The sequence below is a fragment of the Stigmatopora nigra genome, chromosome 13, assembly GCF_051989575.1.
Source record: "Stigmatopora nigra isolate UIUO_SnigA chromosome 13, RoL_Snig_1.1, whole genome shotgun sequence".
NCBI classification, from domain to species: domain Eukaryota; kingdom Metazoa; phylum Chordata; class Actinopteri; order Syngnathiformes; family Syngnathidae; genus Stigmatopora; species Stigmatopora nigra.
This window is the reverse complement of record NC_135520.1, coordinates 9,742,112-9,766,382: the sequence shown is the minus strand read 5'-3', so window position 1 is coordinate 9,766,382 and position 24,271 is coordinate 9,742,112. Positions and strand designations below refer to the sequence as shown.

Sequence of the window (24,271 nt, the reverse complement as noted above, 5' to 3'; positions counted from 1 at the left end):
CAAAAAAATAATGATTAAAAAATAAACATGAACTAAAATGGTATTTAAAAGATTGCATTTCTCAGATTTCTGGATTATGTGAATTTTTCATCAATTTTACCTTCTATTTTTATTTTTCACTTGCTATATTTTCCATGTTTGGTCTTTATGTTTGCACCCATCAGCCAAAAGCTTGTTGATTTAGATGTATTTATTTGCACAGTTTGTTCTATTTTCACTCCTTGCTTTTTCTGACTTTTTGGTTTGGAGTTCGAATAAATCGCCACTTTTCAGATTTTTCAGTGTCATTGATGATTACAGGCGTCCAATCATGTGACTCGTTTCATCCTTCTGCTCTGAATTCTAATGAGTTCATCAATGGCAGCCCAATCAGTTCAATCACTGTCAATGAGTTAAATTATATATAGCATTTGTTTTTTCTGTCTCAATACGTAAACAGATGTAATGTGTTAAAACAATCTAGGCTAAATGAAGCTACCTTTGGCATCAATCACCACTGATCTTTGAGATCCAGAATCCAGGCCTCTTAATTAAATGTAACAGTTAATCTCTTCAGTATTCAGTCCCTCGCCTGCCACAACAACAACAAAAAAACACTGATGAACCTCTTATCGTTGTTATTGGTCTTACATTGCCATAAAGAGATTCAATTACAGGAATAGTCTGGATTTATCCTGTACACCTGTCTTCAAACAATTCATGTGGATAACACATTGACCGTTCTTTAACTAAATCATGGAAATAAAATCAGACAGGACATTTCAAGGAAAAATATTTTGAGAATAAGGTTCTTGATTGGTCCGTTTGGCTACATGCTATGATGACGTACATTAATTATTACACAAAGTCCAGCTAAATATGCATTTTACTGATGGGGAGTTGTAACTTGTTTGCTCCAAACCTCAGAAGTAGGACTAGAAATTCAGCGGGTCCATTGCAGAATTGCATCCAATTGGTCGCTGCACAACTGTCAATCATTTAGATAGGCCATAAGAAAATAATTCTGATGAAAATTGACCAATATTAATTGAGTTGATCTGAAAAGTGCCCTTATAATCTTTGAGTTACCTCTTTGAATATTTTAAGTAACATGTGGTCACCAGCTTTTTTGCTCCCTTTGATTCTTTCTAGTTCTCTTTATTCTGCTCTGTGTCTCTCAGCAGTAGAATAAATTGAATTAGAGCTCCACCATCGACTCTGCAGGATCCTGCAGCCCTCTGTCAGATAGTTAAAGAGAGAGTGAATGAAAGCTGCTGTGGAAAGCTGAGATAAACAGAGGGAAAGAGGAGAAGAGAGTGTAATAAAAATCCCCCTCTTCCGATAAAGAACAAGCTTAACAACCTTCACTTCTTCGTACTGTAGGCTTAATAACAGTCGACACTGTATGTTTGTCTTTCCTGAGGTTTGGTGTAAGTAAACTATTGACAAAAATGAGATTGTTTACAATGGTTTGATGTGAATAGAGAGAAAGTCACTATTCCTGACAGCGAGCGACAACAATAATTGTGTGAAGCTTAAGTATATTACAAGCTAATTTAACAAACATGACCCTAAAAGAACACACTGTAGCTTACCACAAGAAAAAATATATAATTACTGAAATGTTGTATCAAGCTACAATACTTGATTACAAAAGTTAAACATTTATTTCACTATGCTCTTCTAGTGTTGTAAAAGACGATAGTTTTGCAGTTTTTTTTGTTAACTCATTGGCTGCCATTGATGGTAATGGGCGTCCTATTGAGTTTCAATGGAATAAATGCATGAACATTTGTTTATTTACCCCTCACAGTCAAAACCAATGGTAATTCATTAAGTGCGGATCACTTCCTTGTTAATTTTAGAGTGCTAATGAGTCACTTCTGTAGTGTTTGGGTCACGTCTGGTACATTGTGGAGCATTCCTGAGGTCACTTCCTGAAAATTATGGATCCTTTCCTGATGACTTAAGGGCATTTCCAGGTCATTCATTCATAAGATTAATAGAGTATTAAAACAAGTGTGTCCTATTTTTGGGCAAGGCCATTTACCATTTAATGGAATATAGTATTTTCATAATATTGCTATCATGAAGAAAATATTTGTATCATGATTACAGTAGTCTCTCTACCTCAAACTGTTTAATTTTAATCGCAAAAAAATTGCAAATGGATAATTTTTTCACTGAAGAGTGGTTACAAAACAATGAAGAAATGGTTTAAGATATTCAAAAAAATATGACAAACATAGTAAAAAATGTGCACTATTAGAGCAGTAGTCAAACAACAAAAAGTCTAAATGATAAACATTGATGAAATCAGGCAAAGCTTAAAAATCGAGCAATTCCTTCTGTCTTTCAATCTTCGGTAGAAAATGCAATCCGAGTCAATTTATTCTGAAGCTAAAAGAAAAGCAAACTACTCTTTTACATGTGAATAGAACACTTCAACAGAATGGAGTGAAAATCACCAGTTCAACACGTTCTCAGGTGCTCACTCTCCTTAGTGCCAGAGAACATTTGCATAATGTTTTCATCAGGACAAAATACGACAAAGCAGGTAAAGTGGGACACAAAGGGAATAAGGTTTGGTTTGAATTTACTGATCCTATAGTGCAGATTTGCTGATTTGGCGAACAAGTTAGACATAAAGAGCAAAAGTGTTAAACTTTGAGCATCAAAGAGCCACACCTTACATCAGGTGCAGCATAAAAAATCCAATCTGCCAAATTATTTTGTAATAATAATGTATTATTTGTTTTTAATGGGCCTAGGTGAATTTGAGTGTTTTTTAAGAGATAATAAAATAAGAGAAACATAAAATGAGGCAAGGAGGCACAGTATGCTAAGAAGAAAATTTTGGCCCCTGGTTTAGTGGTTCATTTGCCTGACTTTGTTGCAGGCTGCATGGATCGATTCACACTCACCGGTGGTGTGATTCTAAGTGTGACTGGTTCTCTGTCTTTGTGTGTGCACAACAACTGACTGGCAACCAGTGAAGCCAATGAAGTGATCTGGGATCGATTCCGTGCCCGTGTATGATGAAATTTAAAAGAAAGCACAACATTCAAATACACAAGTATTTTCAGACAATACCTTGGCTTTTATTTAGTGATTTGTTATTAGTATGTTTTTATATTTAGCCTCATTATGTTCAAGTCTACAACTGCCTCAAAATCGAGCTCATGCTGCACAGGATCAAACATAGCAACAGAGAATTTATTATTTCCATAAAATCTATTTGTAGGTGACAAAACTCAATTATGAAGAGAGTACAATCTTTGGAATTCAATCTACTTGAGTGTGAGGGTTTTTTTGACAAGTGGCAGTTTTGACCAATGCGAAATTAAAGTTTTGTCTTCCTGGATTATGTAATGGTTCCTTCACGTATGGTAATGATAGGCATTCAATAATATGGCTATCAAATCAGATTAAAAGTATTTCAATGAGTTTAAAGCTGACAAAGGAATCCAATGAGTCAACAACGAAAATGCTAAAATAACCACAATATCTATAAGAGTAGTGTAAAATGAAATTTACGTGATAAAACTGCAAACCCAAATGAATGGCAACCAATACTATAGCATACAAATTTCCGTTCCAGATACTACTTGACAACACTAATCAATAATGCTATGTATTATGTTTAATGTTGCATACTAGGATTAATGATTGAACAGAAAAGTTAAACACTGCCCATTAATGTCATCAATCGCGTCGATTATTTGTTATGCGAGAACATCCAATTAGAAACTATGGAGACAAGAGGTTGAAAAAAATGAACCGAAAGTGAATTTGGATTGAAATGATGCATGATGTATCTTTATATGGATCTAGGAATCAGTCTAAATATAGCTTGAAAATGCTGAAGGCCCAATAAAAAAGTTATAAATCAATTTTATGTTGCTGATACAGCCGCTGAGAACTGCACTTCCTCATTTGACAGTCCCCGCTGTCTTAAAACTCATTAAAGATTTGTCATAGGTACATAAATTCCTTAATGTGCTGCATTTTCTGTGGACACTGTTACAGTGTTTGTGTATTGTAACAGGCACTTTGATGGGCCATTCAAGTTAAACAACAAGTTAAAAACGACATTCAGTAAGACATCTGTAATCATAGGATTATATTAGGTTCCATTTCTGATCTTTTACTTTTATTTTTTTCACTTTGGGTGTTGGAGTGCTCTTTTATGTCGTTACATTTGATATATACAAGGGGAGCAGGGGGTGCTGGAGCCTATCCCAGCTAACTACGGGCACCATATATATGTATATGTATATTGGTATATATCTATATATATATATATATATATATATATATATATATATATATATATATATATATATATATATATATATATATATATATATATATATATATATATATATATATATATATATATATATATATATATATATATATATATATATATATATATATATATATATATATATATATATATATATATATATATATATATATATATATATATATATATATATATATATATATATATATATATATATATACACACACACACACACACATACACACATTGTTCACATTCGTTCTTATTCCACAATATGTACACATTTATTTTTTTATAACACACTCTGAACTCAAATATAATGTCCCAAACCTAGTCTTTGCCCGCCCCTCTCTGGTTAGACGCAAGTGCAAAAATATGACGCACTAAATGAGGAGCTGAGGGTAGTGCGGTTTTGCTTTATATCCTGAAGAATTGTTTCATCGTTAATTGACTCCATGTATCATCCGTACACACAAGAAAGTGCATTTGAGTCACACTTCTTTTACACGCAACGCTTAGTTTGCTCACCCCGGGCATCTGGTGGATTTTAGCCTGGGATTACGGACGCACAGAAACGTCTGTGCGCGCGCGCACACACACACACGCACACTCCACACGCACGTACACACACGCACACACGCATACACACGCGCGCGCATTCACACACACGGGCGCGCGCGCACATACACACGCGCGCACACACACTCTGCACCTGTATAACTTGCTGTAGACTCACACCGTGACCTTGGGAGGTATTCGTTTCCTCCAGTAACCAATACCCAGCCAAAGGCCTGCACCTCCACCCACTACCTCGTCCCATGGTGCACACCCAACATAGAAAAGGGGGCTAATAAATCTACTTCAGCACCAAGGAGCTGTCCACCATTCATCCCATCATTCGAATCCTGCACTCAGTAAAACGCGTCCAGCATAAAGCATGCTGGGAAGTAAAACTGCCCATAAAAACATTATTAGGAGAAGAAAATAAAAACTTTACCTCCTTTCGTGGACGTATCGCCTTGTTTTGGCTTCCTTCGATCGCCAAGCGTCAGGGTTCAATTATCTCTTCAAATCCCATCGTCAGAAATCATTGACGGACGTAACTCCACAATTAAAAGCTCCGATTGAAATAATAAGCACCATGAAATGATACACAGGAATAAGAGGGGAATGTATATCCCGTTTAGTTTTAGATGGAGGTCTTCCAGAGGGGTGCGTCCGTTCTGCATTCAAACAGCGGTCGACGGCGTCCTGCTTTTCGCCTTCGTCGCTCTTGCTCTCTCTCCCCGTTTTTTCCTCCGTGTCTCATCCCTTCATCCGCAGGTTTAATAAAGAATCCCATTCGAGAGAACTTCACACAGAACCTCTTCAGCCGTTGCCCCTCTCCTCCATTTACCTTTGCTTCTTCCACTCAGTCGCCCCAATGCTGGCTTTTCCCCCTCCGCACCGGTCTTTGTCGCAGGTGAGCCAAGAATTCCGCTACAAGAATCTGATATCCCGAGTGACGCAAAACCAGCTCAGTTATATAAATTAGAAGAAAACATCTCAAGTCCTATCGTGTCCCAATATCTAAAATGATGTTTTCATTCACTTTCAAAACGCAAGCGGCTTGTCTCCCCTTTTCTCCTCCAGTCCTGAATCTTTGCCAATTCAATTCAATGTGCACCTTCACTGTAACTGCTTACAATGAAAGACCGTAAGCAAAATTAAATATATTTATATACATTTTTTTGCAGGCATAAACGTTAGACTGAAGTTCGTGCACGGGTTAGTACATTAACTCCGCTGATCCTCGGTCCGCGGTGTTCGCTTCTCTTGCGCGTTTAATCCGAACAGCGCATAGAGTAACAGTCAGGTTACTGTGTTTAATGAAAGCTACTTCCTGCGTTTTGATTTTCAAAACAAAACACGTTGGAACTGCATTTTTGAGTGAAAAACTACATTTTTGACAAGCGTTTCCCCAAAAATATGTATAATCATTCGCAGAGGATAACTATAATAGGATTTTATTTTCAAATTAAAGCTATTATAGACAAAGATGACAGACCAATGCTTAAAATCCTACTCAAAGTATAATATACCCCCTATATCTACATCTATTTGTCTGTATGTATATCTTTATCATATGTGTGCATGCCTCTATATATTTATAAGTTATGTATCTATAACTCTAACACTGGTGTAGGCTAACTATTCCACAAAGGGGTGCAGTGGGTGCGCTTTTTCATTCCAACCCATCAAGAGGACACCTTTTCACCAATCTGGTGTCCTACAAGTGCAATCAATGGATTGCAGTCAGGTGCTTCTTCTTTTCTTCCGAAATTGCATTGGTCAAAGTGTCTCTGCTGGGTTGGTTGAAACAAAAACCTGCACCCACAGCAGCCCCCGAGGACGGGTTTGAGACCATCCCTCCTTATATGATAATGACACCCCTGGCAATGGACAACCACTAGAATTTTACTGCCTAATCAAATTCTTCACACCCTACAGCCCTACTCAAATTGTGCTTCCTTGCACGATTAAATAAATCTTTCACTTTATTAAGGGTTTGCGGCACTTTATGAGAGCAATAATTGCAATTTTGACAATATATCTGTCTGACAGCATACCTTCCTAACAGTAAACTATTACTGTATATATGAGCAGCCTTTACTGGATTTAATTATATTTTAGTTAATTAAATAAAGATAAGCACTTTAAAAGGACTGTTGACGGACTACTATTGTTGCAGATTTTTTACTATAGGTGCTCAGTGCTGACATTTTATTGACATCCACTGTATGCACTCAAAATAACCCCCTAAAATCCAGTTAGGATTTATAGTCACTTTTGTAATGACTTTCAGCACATTCTTAGTCGCCCATATATGTATAGGGGTCCGGGTTCCTTTTTTTTTCTGGCAAATTCGCCAGTTGACATCCCAAGAAGTAATGTTTCAAACCTTGACACTATATCTTCCTGAGTGATAACCATATTTTTTTTTCTTTGAGCAAATTGGAACGTAAGCAAATATGCTTAACATGTACTACGTTGTGTCTGGGGTTTGCTGTCAAGTTTGTCAGAGCAATTAAGAGCAAGTTAGGTTGGAAGCATTTGCAAGGAAAATAGGAGACAGGAAAAGTGAGTCGGAGCAATTTAAAAATGCACAAACAGAACAATGTATAAAAACATATTCCTGGAACTAAAACTACTGCAGGCAGCCCGGCAGATTAGTGGTTTGCATGTTGGCCTCACAGTTCTGGGGTTCAGGGTTCGATCCCAAGTCGGTCCTTACTGTGTGGCGTTTGCATGCTCTTCCCAGACTTGCATGGGTTTTCTCTGGGTACTTCAGAGTCCATCCACATCCCAAAAACATGCATTTAGGCTGGTTGAACACCCTAAATTACCTCTAGGTTGAGTGTGACCATGAATGTCTTTTCATCCCCTTGAGCCCTGCCATTGGCTGAGCACCAATTCAGGGTGACCCCCACCTGATTCCTCAAGTCAGCTGGGATAGGCTCCAGCATCCTCTGCAACCCTTGTGAGGATAAGCGGTACGGAAAATGAATGAATGGATGAAACTACTGTAAACGAATTCAAACAAGATATGGCAGCATGCAGAACAATGTAGGACTGAGTGAGCAACATGATAGAAAAAAAACTAAAAGGATACTGAAAGGATTGAAAGGGGAAACTATAATGGAAATTGCAGCTACTTCCTCATTTCTTTTTTTTAGAGCAACTGCATGGAGTTTTTTTTCTGAGGTCAAAGATATTATGTGTAGAAAAATTACAGTGAAATGTTGGTGAAAATTGTCAGACAAACGTTTTTGGACATGATAAACGATGTAATTTAGTGTGTTGATTTTGCTGGTGAAAAGCAGGTGTTGTTGGGATGTGGCATTTTTTACACCATCTGATTTTTTAACTTAGTGCACCCAGAGGGGTAGCAGCTTTCATGCCTGTGGTCAGTGATCATGCTCCATTTAACCACTCAGTTAAATACTACCTCTGCTTGTGACATTTTTCACTTGCTCTGAAAATTTCAAGACACTTTGGACATTAACCATCTTATCAAGACCCATGTGCCTGTCTGGGGAAATAAATTACTAGGACTTATTTTCTTGTCAGAGCCAAGAAATAAACTCTCATCAGAATGCCATTTTAAAATAGTCTGGTAGGTTCCACCAACATAAAATAACACATTTCACCTGTTCAAGCCATTTTCTTTAAACAAACATTGGTACCTCTACTTACAATATGTAATGGTTCTACAACTACTTTGGTGACTTGGATTTTTCGTAAGCAGCATTTACATTAAATTAGCATAATTAATTCCACAATCTTTAATACTAGGCACTATAAACCCTTAAAAATGTAAAACGTACTCCCATTTGTATGAAATATGATGGCAAATCTATGTATCTATGCAAAAACACAGCAAAAATATAAGAACACTATTTATTAAAGCATTAAAATGACACTGAAACACAACCAAACAATAACAAATCAAAAGCACCTCAGTTCAAATATACAATTGCAGAAGGGGTTGGTCTAGTGAAAATCTCTTTCTCTTGCACTCTCTTTCGTCACTCACATTGGTGCCTGCCATGTGGCCATATGATGCTCCTTGTGGTGCATTCATGGGCGCGAGGCCTGATTGATGCGCACCCTGGCTGTAAAGTGTTGTGCAGATCATCGATCATGACAGTTTATCTAGCGTGGTGTTGCTGGAAGGAGTATAACAAGTAATTATGGCTGGCATGATGGCTGTAGAAAGTCAAGTCTATGGCATGCCTTAAGGCATTTCATTGTTTAATTTATATGCTATATCACTTTTCATGGAGCCGCCTTGTGGTGTAGAGGTTCACTCGCCTGACTTTAGTGCGAGCAGGCGTGGGATTGATTCCAAACGATGGTAGTATAATTGGGAGTGTGGATGGTTGTTTATCACTCTGTGTGCCCTACAACTGACTGGCAAGAAGTCGAGGGTGGAGTTTGCCCTTTGCCCAAAGTCAGCTGTTTTAGACCCCAGCAATGCCCACAACCCTTCCAAATGTAGTGTTTGCTTCAAGTCATAGCACCAAGGATGCTTTGCATGGAAGATGAATGAATAAAACTTTTAATGTTTCGTAACTTGGACCAACCAACGTATTTTGGATCAATAATTTGCGTTTTAATCTGTTTTGTAACTTGAAAAATGCGTAAATTGAAGCATTAATAAGTAGAGGTGCCACCGTACATTCGATGAGTCATCAAGACTTTGTCCCAAAATACATATATACAATGAAGGACTGCAGGAAGACTCTCAAATGGCCCTCCCTTCCTTCCTCAAGACCTTGCTAGGTCGGTCGATACAAGACACTCTGCAACAACACCTCTTGCACTCCATCTTGTCTGCAGTGGTATTCAAAATTGGCCTCCTGGTTAAGTGGAGATCTTAGAAAAGTCTAAGAACCACTTCTTTATATTCATATTCTCCAATTTATTATTGTTTCACTTCACAACTATATTTACTGTTTGTCTGTTAAATCAATTTACTGATAAACATTCAAGCGAAATTCCAGTAATTTTTATTTTGTTATGTTTTCAAAATGTGTACTGTCCTGTGCAGTTAAACTGTTCTTTGTCAAAATACATTTCCTCTATACCAGTTAGCTGCGCCATATGTCTTTTATTGTTCATGCATGCCGTCAAACACCCTATGCTGTTAGAACCAAATGTAGTTTTTGCTTCAAGTCATAGCATCTGTTCTGTAACCTAGGGAACTGAGCATCTGTGACTAGTCCCCTAAGCAAAATACATGTTCCATTCATGGTGAGATTTGCACCTGCCTTTGCGCCTTGCAGTCTTATCTACCTCAACTCAGATAAGCATTCCAACTGTGTGGATATTTATTTGTGTGTGTGTGTGTGTGTGTGTGTGTGTGTGTGTGTGTGTGTGTGTGTGTGTGCGCGTGCGTGTGTATATGTATATATTGCCAAACAGATAAGCCTTCTCTGCAAGCCTCTTATTCACACAGCGGCTAACAAGACAAGCCAGGCCACAATCACCCATCTTGTTCATGTCTCACTGTGACCAAACAAAGCTTGTTTGTACATATGCTCATGAGATTGTTTGTACAGTCTCTAAAAAGGTTGGTTACAAGCATTAAACACACAAATAAACATGTGTGGTTGGTTATTTATAGAAATGTTCAATTCTGTAATGACTCTTATTTTATACTGCGCGAGTTAGTATATGCACCTTCATTTTGACGGATAAGATTGAACTGATTGCTTATTTCTTCAGTGCTAACAGCATCAACGGTTTGTATTGTTGGATTTCTAATAAACACAGCCCTGTCTAATATTACTTTTTGAAGGAAATCAAATTATGTTTTAAAATACATGAAAACAGACCTGAACGTAAAGTGAAATATGCATTGTAAAGCATTATATGATTCCACAAGTCATCAAAGACAAACAGTTGATGTTGAGTTAAAGAAATATTTAACGGTTAATCATGTGAGGTGATAGGTAGTCAAATCTGAAAATATTATAAGCATGTATGGACATGTACAGCTGTCAGTTCAACTTGTTCCACTGTATCATTATTTTATTTTTTGGGTTTGATGAGACTGTTGACTACGGACTGTGTTCTGAAGTGTTTCGGGCAAGTGCTTCAATTCAACCTAATACTTTACAAGGAATAGACAGCACTTCACTGTAATGACAGTCTTTATTGTGGCATATATTTTAAAATTGAGTTTAGGGCAAATATGTGGAATGCTATCACATGGACCATGTCAATAATCTAATTCTATCCAATCGAGCATGAGGGTCACCTACAAACAACTAATTTGAGGAGAAAACAACAAAAGATCTAGCAGAAACTGCGGATCGTTGCCATGGATTCCTGGTAATAATCACTAGGGATGAAATCCAGCATCTGGCCAGGATGTAATTGACTGCAAAGTACTTGCAATGAAGAAATATATGTAGAAAGTAAGTTTCATATGATAATAAAATATATTATTTTTGTTATAATAATAATTATTATCATAATAATAATAATAAGGAAAATGTATTTGACAAATATATTTGTGTATTGTCATTTGTTATTTTTTTATGTGTAAGGAAAAATAGTCTGGTTTATATTTCACTATGCCATATTGCTCATTTTTGCAATTTATACTACTCTGTACATGGTTATGTTGTATTTGTTTTTCAATATTTATTTTCCTGTCAGACTGCATGGATGTGCCCATGGGTTAGTGTCCAAAATACTAGCTACCATCCAACTGTCTGCGCTATTCTTGTGTTAAAGTATCTGACCTTTTTTAAAGGGCATTGGTACGGTAAAATGGTGTGCTTGGACACCAGTCAAACCGGAGCATTTCTTTTTAAAAACAGTCAAGTCTTGGGGCGGCCTCCAAGGTATAGTCATAACTTTATTGTTTACTTTGTAATTTACATAACTACCGGGAAACAACTTCACTGCTCTTGCTGTATGTTTAGGTGGATGCTGATCTGCTTCCTTTTAAGTAGCAATATCACCTCAGGGGATACTTTACTGAATTCGATAGATTTGACTTCACTGAGCCACAAGCTATCATCTTTGTCTTCTTTGTGTACTAAACCATAAAAGTGCAAAACACAATTTTAACCCCATTTCGCTGTTCACCGGAAAGCTAGCGTCGTTATCAGAAATAATGTAGAAGGGTTTGACTTCTTCCTACACTGCGTTCTGATCCATTTTTAATAGTTTTTCTTTCTTTCTTTTTTTTTTTTTTACAAAGGAATTAATTGTTTTATCAGATTTTTTTTTATATATGTTGTGTTGCAAATTGCTGAAAAATGAACACTGCTTATATAGTAAGCCTCTATTTTATTCTGTCCAACCAAGCAGTGAGCTGATTTTTTTTAGAACACAAGAAAGTGGACAATGCAGTAAGTGGTCTGCTCTCTTTTTTTGATCAAAACATTTGACTGAAGACTGGTTAATCAGCTGACAAAGGATATATTAACACTAATGATAACAATTCTTGGACAAAAAGATGGAAACTGGAAAGATGAGGCTTTAACTGGCCTTGTTCGCCTTAGTGCATTAGTAAAAATTATCGGTTTTAATATTCTCATATGATAAATTATTAATTTTTCTGTCTCTATATTTGCTTGTAGAGCCAGGAGCCGTAAAAGTAAGAACTGTACCTTTCACTAAGTGTCTGAAATCTGATGTTAATGAGCCCAAGATATCCAATTTTCTCTCTCATTAGCTCCCACCGTGTTGTGGTGATTCTGCCTATGGTTTGAACTTCATTCATTCGTTTATTCATTTTCCATACTCATCCCCACAAGGGTTATGGATGTGTTGGAGCTTGTACCCGCCAACTATAGGCAGTAGGTGGGAGACACCCTATATTGGTTGACAATCAATCACAGGGGAAATTGAGACGAACAAACATTCATGCAAAAACTCAAGCCTAAGCACAATTTAGTCTTCAATATAGCAACCCATGCATGTTTTTGAAATGTAGGAGGATACGGAATACCCGGAGAAAACCCATCAAGGACAGGGAAAACATTCGAACTCTACATAAGGAATGTGAAGTGATGCAACCCGCATCCATTATGATGCATTTGTGATGGCCCTAATAAAGATAAGTCTTTTCATTTTCCCTGAGGTCATATGGCCAGTCCCCTTATGCCAATGGTTTCAATTATGCAGAAGCAAATGGTGACATAAATGATTTTTATTAGACAATTAAAAAAATTATGGATCTGTGTAATTATTAAAAAGTATATTGTTGAATACCCTGACAAGATTCTATCATTTAGTTAATGTTTTAAAACACATGATACTAAGACTTTAACTAGCATACATGCCATTCATGGACATATTTTAGTTTTGTGATTGTGAGCAGGTTTAAAGTTAGTATATTTTCTCTGCTCATCTTTGCAGGCAATTACTGATTTCATAATGGGGCTAACATATTTTGGTTATATCAAAAGGAGAATGTTGCCTTTTTCATAACAAACAAAAAATATTTAAATTATAGCATATGGTATGTTTGCTTGAAAAAGAATCAAACATCCATTCAGTATCTGAACTTCTTATCCTCACAAGGGTCGCGGCACGTGCTTTTTAATGTATTCTGGAGATGTTATGAAAGTAATTTCCCCTGTGTCACAGTCCATAACAGCTACACAGTGTTTATCAAATCTCGAATTGCTGCGTAACCAATGTTATCCTAGTTTTTGCATGCCATACTCCATTAATAGAGCAAAATCCATTTCTTTGCCTGAGGTTTTCTTCCGCCCTACTGTGTGTGGATACTGCTACAGTGGACACACCGGACTCTAACAAAGGTTCAGTCAATTGCAACTGGCTCACTCATATATGTGATCCATTGGGCATCTGTGTCTTTTTTGAAAGCCCCCTTTTGAAGTCAAGCAATCCTCCTCGCTTGGCTGCAGTTGTTGGCTGTAGTTCAATGATTCCTGAGTCAAATAAGTGAAGCTTTATTCTCCCTCTGGCTGAAAGTTTCCAGGGATGTGATGCATTTTTGCTTTGGAGATGCCTCCTGAGCAATCTTTAAGCACTTGTCTGTGTTGGCGGTGTGGCTTGTACAAAGCAGGTATTTCCCGGGTGTGCTGATACAGCGTGTGGGTTCCATTCTTGACTCAAACAGTGTAGGTAAGCAGTGGGAAGAACACAGTATATAGAGGATGGAGGAATTCAACTGGTACCTGAGATGTGATTAACTGAATAATAGTAGACTTTATGGGTGGGCTCAAGGATCACAACAATATTGCTTAACTTCTGTTGGGGTTTGACTTCTTGGGCAAACGGCTAAGTCACATTTTGTTCTATCTACTATCTGACTCCAAGAACACTAATTTGTCATTTGAAGAAAAGATATACTAACAACATCGTAGGGAACGAGCAACAGGGATCAAAACTAGGGCCATCGCCACAGGCGATAAGCATCCAGAGAAGTAACGATGTTTGATAGAATTGTTCAGTCTGTTTTAAGAGGGCTAGTAGATGGGGTGTCGGTTCTGATTGGCTAGTGGAGTGTTGTTTGGGGTTGGGATCAGTCTTGGTTTGAGGTAAGAGTTTGCATCCTTGTGGTCAGGGCAACGGTAATTATATTCAGTCAGCATAATTTCGGAAGTGGGCTTGAATGCGTCATCTTAGAACGTTATGTCCATCAGTTATGTCTTCGTCTTTCAGGCAACTGTGAGTATACTGTCTTGTTCTTATCACTAACTCATTCTTTTTCTTGGTCATGGGTCTGCCCACCCAAATATTCTTCTCATGCACTAATTGAATTGAATTCCATTCAATTCAATTTACAAATTGTTAGATGCAAGATAAGGGTAATTAGAATGTTAGCAAAACTACTACAATAACACATTTGTAATTCCTAAATCTTTTGTACTATACTTCTGTACTATTAATTTACGTCACAATTAGTCTTCATTGGCATTTGATATTTTTATGTATACATATTTTATACTAATGACAAATAAAGTACTTTGCCATGATGACTTACTGATCTTTTTCTGTATCAAATAAAACTAAATCAACAAACAATCAAGTGAGGCAATCAAACCAAAGCGAGAGAGTATTGCGCTCTATTTTGGTGTAATTGAGTTACCCTTTGTGATTCATCTCATCTATCTGACTTCACTCTTTTTTCTTTTTTAGTAAAGGTCATCTCAATTCTATCAGAGAGATGTTTGCTTGGTTTAATGGACAAGTAAAGTCTTGATACTGCAGTTAGTTAACTCAGCTTTCAAAATTTCAAAAGATGATGATGAATGATCTTAAATTTTATCTTCAGAATCATTAATAAACTGAGCACTCACACTTTCTGCCGGTTCAAAAATTTCGATGAATGACAGCCATGCCCTACAGATGGTATCCCATCAGTTGAGGCCCCGTGCGCTGGGTCAACTCCCCTCGAGGGTGGCGGAGGAGATGTCGTTTGGGTCTGACAGCTCCTGCACTCAGTTCACCACATTTCTGACATGGGTTACAATGAGTACACGCATGAATAAGTATCACTAAACACTGGTATGCAACTGCTTAGGTAGAGATTAGGCCTTACATGGTAATAAATGGGATAACAACTCAGTGCCCATAGGTGACTTATTCTAATCTAACAGCACTATCATTTTCACACCAGCAGTAGCAGCTTGTAATTTGTGCAAGGATATGTTGCGGTCAAATAACAAAAAAAAGAACATATAATTCAGACTATAACTAGCAAAAATATGGGCATTGAAATGGAGATATTTACTGTGCAGGGCACAGGGAGACAAAAAACATTCATACTCACACTATACCAAAGGGAGTATTTCGAGTTCCCATGCAAACTACGGCAACGTGGGCCACATCCGGCCCGCTAGGCCTTTTAATCCGGCCCGCCGACGTTGTCCAAATAATGTTTTTTGTTTTGTTTTTTCCTCAAGATGGCGCCGTCACGCGGAAGCCAGTGGCCAGTAGCTCTGTCCACTCTTATTTGTTTTTTTCGTGTATTACAGCCCCTCTATCTTTTTCTAAATTACATTTTAATATTTCTCAATATATTCCTTTACTTTGTATACTTTACACTTTTTACTTTAATGATGAGTGATGAGTTTGTTAATACTTTAGTCCTTTTTTTCTGTTTATGTTTCATATGTACAGTTAACGGATGCAGTTTTTTATATGTATCATATCTTGTGCTTACTTGTGCTACTGCTATCTGTCAAATTTTTAAATCAATGTGGCCCCCAGGCCGTAAAGTTTCTCCACCCCTGATTTAGAGTGTCCAATCAGCTTATTTTGCATGTGTTTGGAATGTGGAGGGAAATTGGAGTACCCAGAGAAAACCTACGCAGGCCTGGGGAGAACATGCAAACTCCACACAGGTGGACTGACCTATAGTCGCAACAGTCAAAGAATGGACAATGAAAGGGTTGTACTGGAGTATAAATTGCATTTTTGAAGGCAGATTTTTAATATATATACATTATAGGAAACCCAGAACAAAGATTATACATTTACACTAAAATAGTACAATAGGGAACAAGAGACAAAACCTGTTAATGTAACATATTAACAGTTATTTTGGATGACTGCAGCCTAAAAAACACAACATAAACTGTTGGCTGACAGGATGAAACAAATAAAATACACATATATAAACTATTTAAAAAAGAAAGTGTGACTTATATTCCGGAATGCAGTGTTCCTCTTGAGAAAACATGTTTTTTTTTGGATGTATAAATGTATATATATTTTTTAAACATATGTTTATATAAACCGGTGCAGTTTCCACTAAACCTGACTGGGTTTGTACAAATCCCACATTTTGCAGGTGTGTGCCTTTTGGCTTGAAAACACACAGCTGCACACCATTCTTCTGTGTATGCTCATGCTGCTGAACCTTGCTTTACACCACCACTTAAAGCTCGTCACACATGAGAAGATGGAGGAGCCAGGTTTGCCTGCTCACAATGTTTTGGACTAACACAAGAGCAGCAAGTCAGATAACCTGGCTGTTTGTGCTTAGCTGGAACTGCTGCAATTTAAACAAGAGTGGTAGCAATAATTGAGACCTAAATCAATAGATTTTGAATTGAGACATTTTCTGTGTTTCTGCTCTTTTAGTCCACTAATTAAACATTTTATTGTTGACAATACTGATTCATTTTCAAGTGATCATCATGCAATCAATGGGACCTGAGTAGATGAGCTATGTGGTTGTTTTGCAACACTTACAAGAACTTAAAAATAAGAGTTGGTCTAGCCTGTTTTCTTTTAACTTGAATTTATTTCACATTAACCTCTTTGAATTATTGGAGGGTCTTTAAAATGTATCATGTCATGTGTAAAAGATAATCGTAGCAAATGTTACATATTAATTCAAGGATTTTTTTTAACAGTATACTTTTGAATATAACGATGTGGCATTCGGGGGTAAAACCATCTATAAAATATTCTGTAGTTGCCCTTTCCCATGAGTTTTTGTGATTATGTAGACCCTGTCTACATCATAACAGCAATGCAGAGTGGGTGGACATGAGCATCTATCTTCAAGATACGCATTGCTGCATAGCAACTACTGCATATAAAATCTGCCAAGTGAACGTCTACATCTCCCTTTGGAGAACACAAATGCTGCACAGCAGTAATGCACACTACACTGTCATTAGGGTGGCAGAGTGTAGAGCTTGTTTTGCCCCTCAGGAACTAGTGTTATCTTTATAAGGCACAGATGAAAGGTTTACCCCAAGACTGGATCTAACCATGAAGCTGATCTACATATATGATCATTTTGGAAGAATATATGGTCTTTTGCTTAGCAAAGTGAACAATTGTTCACATATTCCTTACACCAGGGGTGGGCAATCAGTTATTTAGGGGAGCCAAATCAGAAGCAGATTTTTTTGCGGAAGGCCGGGGCAAAATTTTGAAATGTTTTCCAGTTACTATTTTTTTTCAAAGTAAATTACATTGTTTATAGAAGCTCTTAGGCATATTTTTCATTGTTTAGATCAGGGGTAGGGAACCTATGGCTCGGGAGCCACATGTGGCTCTTTTGATGGGTGCTTATGGGTCTCCCTTAAACTGTGAGCTAAAATCTGGATACTATGTATGGAGTCGCTTTAATCTTCCAGTTTTTAATTAAACCTTTCCGCATGCATCCTATTTATTAGCATAAGGGTCACAATTTTGTCAACATAATTCTGACACTTTTCTACTGTAAAGGCAGTGAAATGACTAAAAATGCACGCATTTTCATGTATTTCTACTTCTAGTAAATTCTGAGTATGGCTCTCAATGGATAACAATTGAAAATATGAATTGTTTATAGCTCTCTCTGTCAAAAAAAAGGTTCCCGACTCCTGGTTTAGACCATGAGAATGTGTAGTTGCTTCAGAAAAAAACAATTCATTGACTTTTATGCAAAATTCTGCTAATTGCTGTTGTTATCTACCCCACACAAGGCATTTTATGGCAATTGGTTAGTAGCTCAGTTTATGCCATTTTCTTGGATACAGGCAGAATGGGATCAATTCCCACTCAATGACTGTCTGAATGTAGATGCCAATGGTCATCCATCATGTGCCCTGTGAGTGACCATTTCTCGGAGTCACCTAGCTTACCAGCGCCAACGCGGGACATTTTTTGAATATGCTGCTCATGAATAACGGCATTGGAAATGGACGATTATGGTGCTGAAAGACTTTCCGAGTGCTGCATTTTTCATGTTTTAAATTGCCAAATAAATATGCCTTTGAGGCTAAAGCACAAATTGTCTTTTTATTACTAGAAGCAGTACAGAATGAAATATGTGTTGCACAACGGCATCATAGGCGCATATATAATTTTTCCCCGCAGGAGACCTGATACAGTGGCCAGTGAGTTTGTAAACATTTTCATAACAAGTATATATATTTTTGTCTGTCGAACTCCTATGTGTGGTGAAAGCCTTTTTGTGGATTACCATCTATTTCCAATTGAAGCTTTCATGTGGCTGTGTGTGCCTGTCTTTGAGCAATAATTGGGTTTTTTTGTGTTGAAATATAGAAATCAGTCATATAATATTTTTAGATCAAAATAGTAACTCACCATGATGCTTAGAGATTTCACCAGCTGTCTTCATCAGTTTGTATTCTCAACACTGTTTCCACTTTTTAGAATGATGTCATTAAAGACAAAAGCAAAACAATACAGGAACTTTTTTGACAGAGAGAGCCGTAACCAATTCATATTTTGAAATGTCATTCCTTGAGAGCCATATTTGGAATTTAAAAGTCAGAATATATGAAGTTTTAAAGTACACAAAGTCTCTATTGCCGCTATAATCTTTTTTTCCTTCTTAGACTCCTTGTGAACACACACTCATTGATCCTCATTGATTAACAACTGTGTAAGAATGTTGATAAAATAATTCTGAGCCTTTACTACTTTAAGTGTTGAAAGGACCCCCCAAAAAACCAAACAATAAAATAAATGAAGATTAAAACGCCGCTAAAGGTTGCATCAACGCCACAGGGATGAGGTGACTCTTCAATTGGTGTGTTCAGGACTCAGCGTCTTCCATATTTTTGCTCACATGCTAGCGGAGAGCCCTACTCACCCATCAAAAGAGCCCCATGTGGCTCCCGAGCCATAAATTCCCTACCTTTGCAATAGACATAGCTCTTTGCAGCAAATACTTTGATGGGATTACATAGGGAATATTAGGTGGCTTATTACCTCTTCAAAACATTATCAAGAACATGGTTCATTTAGAATAGCAAAATGCTTTCTCCATAAGCTCTATGAAGAAACTCAATACTGGATGTTAGTGCAAATATTTAATGGATGAACACTGTGCGGTGTTGCATCCTGCTGCTCAGCACAGCATTAGGAAAGAGGAAGGGAATACTACTTTGGAACTGTGGCTATGAGAAGGCAATTAAACGCACCCAGAGTCTGATGGCTTTCTAATTGGAAGTTGATCACATCAGAGGTGTGCTGGATTATAGTGTCAGTAATGAATGAGGGAGGCCAATTGTAGCAGATTAGTGCTGTCACACCTCTTCCCTAATTCTGAGGAAAACACAATGAAGAGTAGTGTACGCACATGTGTCCAATACAGTATTTATGTCTGTGCGAGTGGGTCTGTGTGTGCTTTGTGTAAGATTATTCATGCATGAATCACACGAGCATGCTTCAATGGATATATACTGGACAGTAGGTTTACTTGGCGTGTAGTTGGCACGGGCAAAACAACAGATAAGAAAGGGAAAACAAAAATGGTGGTATAGATTTGTGCCCCCATTAGACACATTCATATACAGGCAAGAACATACCATTAAAAAAATAAGCAAGTATAAGCAAATTACTTTTAAGTGATGTTTAAATGCACTGTGTGGTTAAAATAAGCATTGGATTGAGTCCATAATTTTACTTTTTGCATGCTTTTGCAGCAATATTATGAAAAAAATGAGTGTTGCTGATGTTTCTTTACATCATAGTGTCATCCATGGAAGGGTCACCTCAGCGATATTGAATCTTTGTTTGGGATAGGAGCAATATAACAGTAAAGAATGAAACGAGAAGGATCAGCTCAACCAGTTGGGAACAATCTAAGGAAGGTCAAGAGGAAGTAAGACATGATGTGAGCTGAATGAGAAAAAGAAAAAGAGGCCATCAGGGCACTGACCATTTTTCTCAATAGAATGAAAGGGAGAAACACATGACTAAAAAAAGATAGAAAGATAGAAATATTTATCTCATTACCTAGAAATATACAATTCATTAAAAGTAGGAGGACTGGCTGTGAATGCTTATCTTTCAGTGCTTAGATATTCAACTTTCTTTGATTTGGAGAATTTTTATTTGCTTCCTCCAAGTCAAATCTGATTGGACGTCTAGCGCCATTATAAGCAGCCAAGGAGCTAATGGGCTTATTGATACTGTAGGTATAGTCTTGGAAAGGTTGGGAACCATAAACATCACTCTTTTATGACAACCATGGATTGAGCAGGGTTGGTAGTGATCACTTTGGTAAGGAATTCGACATGTTGGCTGTTGTGACAGAGTGCAGAGTGCACACAAAGCAATTAAAAAGGAACCAGACAACCTATTGGAACAACAGTGGAGAGCCTCCAGGATCTTAGGTTCATCTTAACATGTCTCTTCTGATTAGGAAAAGCATGATTATAGAATATACTCTTTGTTTGTATGTTTAAAAAATGTGTCGTGTTCTATTTCTCTTTATTCCCCTTGTCTAACTGTTGTTACGCTTTTATGTATCAAATCAATTACCTCAAAAGTAGTCATTTCTTTATTTCTTCGCCGCAAGAAGCTCAATTATCTATGGGTGATTACAATAAAATGATAAGATGATATTTAAGATTTTCTGAGCTTCTCAACTTCAACATGTCCTCCCTCTACTTCCCTATATCTCACCATTATTAAAATCTATTTTCATGCCAACCCCTATAAGATGTTCTTCCCGCACTTTGACTAGATTGCATCCATATTTGCAGGTCTGCTGGGAGCAACGTGATAGCTCATCCTTTTCTTCCCCCCTATTCTGTAGTGGAAGTCAATCTGCGGTGACTTATCTCATATTAAACCACTCCACATAAGAGAACAAGGGAGGGAGGGAACAGCCATAGAATTAAGGCAATTCAAAGAGGGTCTCTGAGCTTTAGCATTCAACTGTTGAGCATTGGGGAGTTGTCAATCATGCATTGGAGACATTTTTTGAGGGCGGCGCTGAATTGTTATAGTTAAAGAGAAGTAAAGGCCAAAATTATTTTTATAATTTACTCATCGGCTGTCATTGACAATCTTGGACGTTTATTTTCTGTCAGTTTTCCATCTTAAATGAATTGGAGATGCACTATTGTTAAAATGTTAAACATTTCGAATCACAGCAAATAAATGGAAAAGGTCAGACGATTGGATGCCTATCAGCGTCAATAGTGAAAGAAACCTCAAAAAAGAATTATGCATATTGCATATTTAAATAATGAATCAGTCAACAATTACAATTTTTGTATTAAGTTCAAGGAAAACCCACTTTTTGACATTTTCAAATAACATGGAATAAAATGCTGGACTAAATATATGTATTGTGTTGTCTCATCTTGGGTAGTTAGCCCAACATCTTTTAACTTCAATACATTTGATTTCACTTTATAATGTTCACGCACTTTCCTGAATATCATGCCTGTTTGCATTTAATAACTTAAAGGGAAGTTTTCCCATTAAGCATAAAAAAAGCTTAGATGCAGCCCTTTTTTATCATCACGTTTTCCCCTCTCTTGGTCAACTATGGAAAGGGAGATGGGATTTTGTAGTTAAATGACGATAGCAGTGCAGTTAAAGACAAGGGCCAGCAAAAAATAAGTATTTCAAAATTCGATGAGAAAGTGGTGTGTTCATTGTAGATATAGACAAAATGAAATTTAAAAGGGCAACCTGAGGGAGAGTGATTTGGAGAGGTTTTAAAAATCCATTCTACAAATGCATTTTTAATGTTGTTTTTCTTTTTAATATTTGTCACTTTTAAGAGATCACACTAGCATTTGAAATAACCTTTTAGAATTTTTAACCTTGCAAGATTAAAATACTACACAATTCTTATGACACTTTATAGTATACACATGGATGATACAAAAACTAATCTCTTGAAGGAGTTTTCATCTGGTTTTGTCACATTTTGTGGACAGCCATTTTTCAATATCCAGTGGTTTGGCTCCTCTAAATTGTGTTCATCTTGGTGACAGGTAGAAAGTCCTCCCACATCCCAAAAACATGCACAGTAGGCTGTTTGGACACTCTAAATTGCCCCTAGATATGAGTGTGGGTGTGTATGGTTGTCCGTCACCTTGTGCCCTGTGATTGGATGCCACCGATTCAGGAGGTGTGATTGTGAGTGTAGGAAATTCATAGATATATGCTTTTTAAGAATATGCCGGGAAATGTATTTACCACCTTTTCAGTTTCTAAAGAACACTTTTTTTTGTCATGAGCAAATTTGACTTTATTTTCTTAAACGATTTCAATTACTCTTACTGAGACACTTTAGTCTCTTCGACTAAGCTATTCATATATGGTCAACAGCATTTCGCTTACATTTTCTTTGTTTATGTAAGTAATTGACCCAAGTCACTTCAGTGAGCCATACTCGAAGATATTACTATGAATTATTCATTATTCATGCTTCATTCCAATCAATTTAATTCAAATTGGAGGGCAGCCAATCGCAGGGCACAAGGAGACAAACAACCAATCACACTTGCATTCATACCTAGGGGCAATTTAGAGTCTCCAATCAGCCTACCATGTATAATTTTGGAATGTGGGAGGAAACTGGAGTACCAGGAGAAAACCCGCACAGGCCCAACAGAATATGCAAACTCTACACACGTGGAGGACCGACCTGGATTTGAACCCAGTACCCTAGAGGAGTGAGGCCGATGTGCTAACCACTCACACGGCCAGACTGCCTAAATCGCTTCATGATGGAAAAAAAATCTATGTCCATTACTTGGACTTCTGTTCTATTCTGCTCATTTAAAAAAAAGTACAAGAAAAAAAAAATAGCAAGTAAACTTAAGGAAACGCTAGATCTTTTTTAACTGTCTACCCTTTAAAGCAACTCTTTGTAACATCAATGTGTGTTGCAATCATGATTAATCCTCTGTACAGGGATCTGATCTCCTTTTTCCACTTCCCTCTTTTTATAATTGTGTTATCACTACTCTACTCCGTCACTTTCTTTCTGTTATGATGTGATTGACAGGTGTGATGGTGTTTGTCTCTCCTTTCCCTGCCCTTCACCTCTGAGTAATGCACACTTAAACAAACAAACAAAAAAAAAAGCTATGTGCAAGATGTGACTGCTAAGAGCAGTTACTTTAGCAGACTATGTCTAGAGGGAATTCCAGCTGTGGCATCCAGAAAATATACAAATTTAAAGAACCTTTAATATTTATTTAATATAAATAATACTTAGCAGCCCAGCAGACTAGTGTTAAGGGTATCAGGCTCACAATTCTGTGGTCGAATGTATGATCCCAGATCAGTCCTCACTATGTGAAGTTTTCATGTTCTCCCCAGGCTTGCATGGGTTTTATACAAATACAAATAGACCAGAAATTGGGTTGTAAATGGAAAAAATACCAAAAGGATTGGTAAACACATTGAAAATGATAAAACATGTTTATTTGAAACCCACTCAGTGAAATTTTCAATCAGTTGACATTCGTATTTCCCTTTCCTGTCAAAACACTGCCCTTTTCTAACGTATTTATGTTGAATAAATAGATAAAGATGCACACAGAAATACACAGCCACAATGGTCACGTTAATTTGCACTGTGTCTGCTGTTAGACAAGGAGGTGGCTCTGTTGCATTTACTACAGTGCTTCATCTGCTAGAGAACCTCTTGAATCTGTCCAATGGTACAACCCAAGGTCTGCATCTTATTTAAGTCGTCTTTGGAACGACTCTATTTGT

At 37.2% G+C, this 24,271-nt stretch overlaps 1 protein-coding gene across 2 annotated transcripts in view; it reads right to left on the bottom strand.

The window, feature by feature from the left end:
* Window positions 1-6,127, bottom strand: part of lrfn5a (leucine rich repeat and fibronectin type III domain containing 5a) — a 70,053-nt gene extending 63,926 nt beyond the window's left edge. For both annotated transcript variants that reach the window (XM_077731656.1, XM_077731657.1), the window contains exon 1: window positions 5,286-6,127. The gene's annotated coding sequence lies outside the window, so the exon portion shown is untranslated. The remainder of the gene's footprint in view (window positions 1-5,285) is intronic.
* Window positions 6,128-24,271: the final 18,144 nt, after the last annotated feature.